The 8,767-nt window shown below is 34.0% G+C and overlaps 1 non-coding gene across 1 annotated transcript; it reads right to left on the bottom strand.

Annotated features, from left to right (window-relative positions):
* Window positions 1-8,428: 8,428 nt before the first annotated feature.
* Window positions 8,429-8,535, bottom strand: LOC121229965 (small nucleolar RNA R71). Its single transcript, XR_005927916.1, has one exon. It is a non-coding gene; the product is annotated as a small nucleolar RNA R71 (small nucleolar RNA).
* Between the last annotated feature and the right edge of the window lie 232 nt (window positions 8,536-8,767).

The following is an 8,767-nucleotide window of genomic DNA, read 5'->3' as shown; positions in this document are numbered from 1 at the left end:
TCTATATGTATGTGAATGAATGAATGAATAAATAATTAAAGTACTAGTACCTATTCGGTTTTAGAATGGAAATTCCCGTTGCTTCCAACGAATTTGGATTTGAAGGTAATTTTTGCTTTCAACAATGAATCTTGAATTTTAAATGTTTAAGAGTTATTCATTTGATTGATTAAACAACCGAATAGTTATGTAACAATAAATTTTTTTCAATAGATTTAATGTTGAATAGTGTTTACTACCAAAAAGTGATATGATTTTGGTAAAGATACCTTAGTAACTATTAATGCATTATATATAGGTTTGGTTTAATGTTGGAATTATTATTTTTTGTTGCAAGTAATATTATCCTCGAATTATTATTTTTTGTTGCAAGTAATATTATCCTTTCTTTCTTATGGCTATTATATTTGATATATTATTAAATTTATATATTCTCATATTGAGTTGATCAAAAGTTCTAAAATTTTACTTTTAATTTTAAGATATCAAATGGTTGCTATGCTAGTAATATTTCACTAAAGGTGGATAGTTGAAAGGCCTCTTAGTTATGTGAAAATAATTTTAAGAATCTCTCAAATAGTGAAAAGTTGAATGAAAGAACATATTGATATATGGTATCTTGAATGTTAGCTTAAACATTCTTTAGTAAAGAAAGTACATTTTGTATGTGTTGGTTTCTTAAGAACAAATTTTAATCCCACCAGAGTGCCTTCTACTTCTAATAGGCTATGAACTAGATTAAAATCATTCTTAACGAACCCATAAGAAGTGATCCCATTTTTTTCATTGGGTCCAGGTAGAGACCAAAGGTATTGAGCGATCGATCCGACAGAACAACTCAAAAGATAAAGAAGTATCATTAATTTCTTCATGCTCGTTCCAAGCTAGAAGTACCATTTGTACAAATAAGAATCCCCTTTGTTATATGATTTCTTCTTCATATAGATAGATATAGGATCTAAGGGGCAATTACTTAGAAGTACATTTTGTACAACAATCCTTCCTATCTGATAGAAAAGGATCCCATGATCCTGAACTGATCTTACCTGGGATCGTAAATCCCAAGTTTGTCTATGAAGAGCAGGTCTAATTGTATTAGTGTTTATAATTGATTTCTTCCGTGTAATACTAATAAATAGGGCCTCATTGGTAAGTGCTACAAGATCTCATGCATTGGAACCCACAGTTATGGACCCGAATATATTAGTATGGAACATTTTCTTTTCCAAGTGAAATCCCCTAGTACATGAAAGAGTGAAAAAGTGCTTTCGTTGTTGTGGAATAAGAAGCCTTCGTATCTTAATACATGTATTTAATTTATTCGGGGCTACTAGAGTGGGATCAATGAAATTATATAAGTTAATAAATTTGGCTATCTTGTTAAAGAAAAAGTCATTGAGTTTGTTTTTTAAAGAATTAATGTAATGGGCTTCTTTATTCATTTATCCAACTTCAAGTTGGATTAAAGTTATGGAAATGGAATGATTGAAATTATACTAATGTGAATGAGTTGTTGTCACAATTGGTGCCAACTATCTTGGAAAAAGGGAAAAATGTCCAAAAGGCATGTTGTAAAATAGACATTTGGATAGTTAGCCTATGAATTGATTATATATTAGAGATTTAATCTTTAATTTATAATAATAATGTGAGAAAATAAATTTTCTTGTTTAGTACTACTACAATTAGAATGTGTTTCAACTCAATTATTAGACACGGATAATGGGAACCCAATTTTTAATTAATAACCCCTAATTTTAAAGTTTAATAGGTAAAAACAAGTTACCCTTATGTGTCTATGATGCACTAGTAAAACTCATTTTAAAAACAAGTTTAATTGAAGCTAATGTGGTCCACTACATATAGAAGATGAGTTTAATTACTTTTAAGGGAGTTCACTACTTATTATTTAAATGTCTAAAGTAATGGAGACATTAAAGGAACTCTACCTATATAAACATAATAAGTGGTGCCGCTTTAACAAGTAGAGGTGGGATCTCTCTTGTAAATGTTTATTATAAAAAAATAAGCACATGGCCATATTAGTGCTAAAAGTGAGCAACCTCTGATAGGAATATAAATGAATATTATGTGTGGTGTATTTCAACTTCTAATACTAAGAGGTGTGGTTAAATCTTTGGACACCAACAACTTCATTAGAACTTTGAGATATTTCTGCTAATTCATAGTGTAACACCCCTTACTCGTACCCGAGACTGGGATAGGATATGAGGCATTACTAACCACATACATAGTCATTCATGCAAAAACCAAGTTATAAAATTTTTCTTTAAAACAACCTCATTCATACACACACAAATTGTCCCTACCATGGGCCTACAAGGCCCAAAACAGCCATCAGAGAAGGATTGGGACTAAATCGGGAACTTGAGATGGCTTGGGAAAATTCCATGCTTTAAGCTTCACACGCCCGTGTGGAGGCAGGGCACATGTCCATGTACTTGGGACATGCCGTGTACCTTACCCGTATGGATTTATTTTTCATTTCAAACCTACAGGGGTTTTCACACAGCCTAGCACACACTTGTGTCCCTGGCCCGTGTCTATCACACGGCCTAGACACACTTGTGTCATCGCTCGTGTCCAAAAACCTTAACATTCTGTTTATGACATCACAATCCAATTCGAGGCACATGACCAAGGCACACGCCCATGGCTAGAGGCTGTGTCCTCCACACGGCTGAGACATACGGCCGTGTCTCTGCCCGTGTATTTACTATCATGCATTCTGACCTGAAATTTAAGGTGCAGGGGACACATGGTCGGATGACATGCCCATGGGGGCTGACCGTGTGTCACACACGACTTAGACACATACCCATGTGTCTACCCGTGTGGACCATTTGGAGGCTATTTTCCAAGCCATTGGTCACCGTCTAACATCCATGCACACTTGTAAGCTTCAAAGATATGTTACAAAGCCTAAACATACTCTTAAACCACCTTGGCATAGGCTATTGCATGTTAACCTCATCTCATTGATTTAGCACATGCAAGATTATTCTTTTTGTATTAAGGATTATCATATCACATTATGCATTTTACATTTAGGCCATATTATAACCACATACCATTTTATGCCATAACCACTCTCGAGTTATTAGGCCTCATTTCATGTATCCATCCATGATAAACCACATCAACATATCACATGGAACATTTAAGATTTAGCATGCAAAATAAGTAGGGCTACAACCCACATCAATAATGGCCACATCTCATAGCCATATACAAAATAAATTAACATAACATTTAAAGCCATTACTTTGGCTAATCAAATGACACGTATAACAAAATGAACAAGGACCCTATACATGCCATTATAACAAAATGAAGGTTTCTATATACCAAAGCGAGATAAGTTGATAGTGTAGACAGTGCTCCAATCATCTTCCAATCTTCACGAGTCCACAAGCTCTATAAGATAGGGAAATGAAAGGGAGTAAGCATTAACATGCTTAGTAAGTTCGGATAATAGGAAAGTAAACTTATCGGTTATTTAACATACAACCACATTAGTTATACAATCCATCAAGCATAGATTATTTTCCCTAACACGTGTATTCAATCATCAAGTTAGTCCCATAGTGATACAAGATAATAATCATCTTAGATGAGCTCATCAATTTAAGTATTTCCATTCCTTTTTCTCATTTTAACCCCGTTGAATTTCTCAGAATCTCGATGGATATCCCATTTACTGTCAAATCATGCAAGTGATCATTTCAAGTACGCACTCTCGCGAACCTTGCTCTTACGAAGGGATTACCAGTCCAGTTTAAATCCCCTGTAGTATAAATTCATAGAGTAAATGTCAGGATTACCAGTCTAGGCTAAATCCCCTACAATGATAATTACTATCATGAGCTCGGATCTGAATTACCAGTCCAGGCTAAATTCAGAACCTAATTAGATTACCTGTCTGGGCTAAATCCATAATGCACACATATTCTTCGAGAGGCTAGATCACTTTAGGAACACCCGTCCGGGCTAGATCCTTTTACCATCAATTCATTTTTGATAAATCCATCAGATATCCTTTTTATTCAACCAAGACATTTTATCATCTTTTCATTAATACCATATTTTCCATAAATTATTTCACAATGAATAACACAATTATATTACAATTAAGAACATACATTTGAATGTATTTTAAAGTGTACATTCAAGTTATATGAACTTACCTGGTAGTCGTTTCGTATTCGTATTTCAGTTACTCTGAAACCTTTTTCTTTCCACGGTCGACCTTCAGGATTGGTCTCTCGGGGTCTATATAAGCAACAAGAAATTGTTAATACATTACATTATTCATTTTTCGGCCTAAAACTCATCCTAAGGCAAAATGACCATTTTGCCCCTAACCTTTCACACTTTTTACAACTTAGTTCTAAGGCTCATATAATGAAATGTATGTAATTTCTTGGCTACCCAAGCCTAGCCGAATGTTTTTCATACTTATAGCAGCCCACATTTTCCTTCATTTCCCATTCTTCTACCCATTTCTACAACCATTACAAAATGGTCCTTTTAGCCATTTCCATGAAAAACTACTTAGTAAAAGTTGTTTACCACTCTTCAAACTCTCATATTCCTTCATAAATCATCAAAACACAAGCATCTCATGCATGGGTAAATTTTTAAACACGAATCCTAGCTTGAAATATGGGTAGAAATAGAGAGAGCATGATACGGGGATCTTAAAAATACAAAGAACATTAAAATGAGGCTAGGGAGTACATACAAATTTTAGCAGCTATGGGGAAGAAGATGGCTGGTTTTAGCTTTCGTTTTTCATTGTTATTAATTTTATTACCAAATGACCAAAATGCCCCTCCTTATTAAACTTTCAAAATTTTCCATGCACGCCCATTTTTGTCCAAAAACTTAGAAATTGGGAAAATTTCTATTTAAGACCTCATAATTAATAATCCAAAGCAATTTCATACAAATTGCTTCTAGAACCCAAGTTTTGCAATTTATTCAATTTGGTCCCTAATTTCCAATTGGACACCTTATCTTCATGAAACTTTAACACATGCTTATTTTCATATCCTAGGCCTCATAATAATCATAAAAAAAATATTTTAACGTCAGATTTGTGGTCCCAAAACCACTATTCTGACTAGGCCCAATTTTGGGATGTTACACATAGTTTAAATCAAGAGATACTATCTTGTATGCATAATATTTGTTTATGTGAAAAACCTTAAAGTAAATTACCAACATTTTAAACTAAATGGGGATTGTTAGTAGTTTATAATGTTGGTAAATAATAGTACTTTATTACCTAGAAAATTCTAATAAATTATAATTAATGAATGGTTGTGTTGTAAAGACGTACCTTTTGTACGTAAAGTTGCCTTATGAAGATATAACTTTATGTGAAGTTATTTTATAAAACAACATAATCTTATAAAAGGGTATCTTATTAAAAAATACGTCCCTCTGAAAGGGTATTTTGTGAAAAGATACACCTATTGAATTCTTGTATAAAAAACTTTTCTATTAGTCTTTTTTATGGTTCTCCCTAAAATTATTAAAAAAATCAAATAGAAAAACTGAAATAAAAAAATATACTAAATAAACTTACCCAAAATAACTTACAGGCCCTAGGGCCATCCTTATCAGTAAATAAATAATATTTGAAATAAATCAATGACATAAATAAAATTATAATGTATTAATTTCTTACCCAAATCAAACTTATTAGGTTGGCGAATATCAATTTCAGGTTCAAACACGTCCGAAGTAGAAGAATAACTTCCAGGTAGCGAATTTTGAGCATAAATAAGGGCTTGTGCAATTCTAGGAGTTAAAAGAACTCCTATATACATTAAGCACATGACCACCGGTGCTAAAAGCCAATTCAAAAGCCACGGTAGAAATTGGAGTTGCCAACACATCATGAACCATGTTTGAGAGGATAGGGTATCTATGGCTATTGAGTTTTTTGTTGGATTTGATGCCCTAAGTGTAGTATATTCGTTTGTAAACTTGTAATTTTTTCAAATAGATTGGTTAATAAAAAAAATTCATTGATTACATTAATATACTTTGTACGATTATCTTTATGTGACTTTTGCATGCAAAGCAAAATAAAAGCAAATGTTGCTCATTGGTTGTCTAATGTTCAAATTAATACTAAGTAGTATTATATGGTTGGATCGTAATACAAAAAGAGAACTTATATTAGTAGACAAACCTAAACATGTCCTTAGTCAAATCAGAAAAGAGCAAATCGATTGAAGGACTAATATATCGTCTATCAAGTCCAATTGGAGAGATGTTTTGGGCATCGGAGCTACCAAAAGCTAGAAACATAGATGTCACTGACTTGACTAAAAGTACATTGGACTGAACTTAAGAAGAATAGATTGATAAACCTTAAATTATACATATTTTTACCCCATGCTTAGCATACTTATGAATGATTTTTCCTTGGTTTTAGTGAATTCAATGCTCCTAATCCTTTAATTTCATGTTTTATACTCAGGAGAGCTTAGGATAGCAAAAAGAGCACGAAACGGGCCAAAAACAGACAAATTGGGCTTAAAACAGTGTTTCACACGGCCTAGGTACTTCCACATGGGTAAACCACACGCCAGTGTGAGGCACACGGGCAGACCACACGCCCATGTGTCATGGCCGTGTCAACATTAATCCAAGTCAGAATTGCACACGGTTTGAGCACTTGCACACTAGCGTGGCACACAGTTGTGTCCCTATCGAGAGCAAGTCTAGCTCTACTCGGAAAAGGCCACTTTTGAGGGTTTTGAAGTATTCTAAAGCCTATATAAACACCCTAGAAGAGGATTAAAGAGGACACATAGAGTTGGAGGTAGAAAATACTTGAGAATAGCCATCGGAATCACCTCGGAGCCAGGACCTACATCAAGACTGAAGATTTCCATCCAATTTCCTAGAAGTTCTTTGGGTTTCTTTATGTTTTGTTGTTTTCCAAACTTTGAGATGTTTTCTATTAATATTATGAACTAAACTCCCTAAATACCTAAGGGAGATGAAACCTAAGATTAATCTTATTACTCTTTGATTCATATGATAAATATTTGTTCTTATTCTTAATTGTGAGTTTTAATCCTTACTTTAATATTCCAGGATATTAATTCAGGTTCTTGATGTGCTTATTTAGTAGAGCAAAAGTCCCTGTTTAAGAGTAGATCATTCATAATTAAGCGGAGTTGCATGCAATCCTAGAGATAGAACGACATAAATCTGCTGGATTAGAGTCAAATCTAATAAGGGAATCCATAGATCGAGTTAATGCGACAATAGGGGTTTTAATTAGAAAGAGATTTCGATTAATCAACCTAGAGTCAATTGTTTTTAGTCTCAAAAGGGTTAATAACGTAAATCAGGGATTTAACGGAATAAGTCAAGTGAATAAATCGTCTAAGTCAAACGTAATAAGTGAAGTCTAGGTGGATTCTTTCTTGGGTATTGTCTTCTCCATTGGTTTTTGTAAAGTATTTTCCAACTTTCAACTCTGTCGCAATCTTAGTTAAATTAGAAAATTAGTTTAGTTTAAAAACATCCTTTAATCCTTAGGCTAGATAATAAAAAGATAGTAATTACTAGTATTTTTAGTCCTCGTGGATACAATATTTCCGGTCTTACAATAACTATACTACTGTTCGATAGGTGCACTTGCCTTAAGTCGAATTTTTAGTTAGTTTCACGATCATCAAGTTTTTGGCGCCGTTGCTAGGGACTAAGATATTAGGAACACTTAATTTTTATTACTTTAGCCATTTTTATTTTTATTTACTAAATTTTCTTTTCCTTACTTCTGACAGGTTTTTATAGTTTATGACTGGAAGAAACCGGTCAGGACCTCTACTTTTTGATAGTGAGATTGAGAGCACAGCTCGCAGAAACCGAAGAGAAATAAGGCGAAGCTTACAATACATGGAGGAAGGGCAAGAGGACGATATTCACACCACAACCGAGGAGATGGCTGAAAATCAGAATAATCTGCTACCTCATGTGGTTGCTGCAAATCCAATAAATCAAGATCCTGCTCCTCTTACTATGTATGATTATGCTAAACCTACTTTAACAGGAACTGAATCGAGTATAGTTAGGTGTTGCTGTAAATAATTTTGAACTGAAACCTAACACAATTCAAATGATACAACAGTATGTTCAGTTTGATGGTTTGCAGGACGAGGATCCAAACACTCATTTAGCAAATTTTCTGGAATTCTGTGACACTTCTAAGATTAATGGTATTTCTGACGATGCCATTCACCTTCGATTGTTCCCATTCTTATTAAGGAACAAAGCTAAACAGTGGTTAAACTCGTTACCATGAGGGTTAATCACATCTTGGGAACAAATGACCGAAAAATTTTTACTAAAATATTTTTTGCCGGCTAAAACTGCTAAACTAAGGAATGATATCTCTTGTTTTGTGCAGACGGATTTAAAAACTCTTTATGATACATGGGAGAGATACAAGGACTTATTGAGAAGGTGCCCTCACCATGGGTTACCTTTGTGGCAACAGGTTCAGACCTTTTATAACGGTGTGAACCCCTCAACAAGGCAACTTATTGACGCAGCCGCTGGTGGAAAATTAAACAACAAAACACCTGAAGAGGCTTACGAATTTATTGAAGAGATGTCACTGAATAACTATCAGTGGCAAGTCATGAGAACGAAGTCAATGAAAGCTGCTGGTATTTTCAACCTCAATGCGGTTACTATGCTATCTAACCAGGTA

This window comes from Gossypium hirsutum, chromosome A05 (assembly GCF_007990345.1).
Source record: "Gossypium hirsutum isolate 1008001.06 chromosome A05, Gossypium_hirsutum_v2.1, whole genome shotgun sequence".
NCBI classification, from domain to species: domain Eukaryota; kingdom Viridiplantae; phylum Streptophyta; class Magnoliopsida; order Malvales; family Malvaceae; genus Gossypium; species Gossypium hirsutum.
This window is presented reverse-complemented; position numbering and strand designations above follow the sequence as displayed.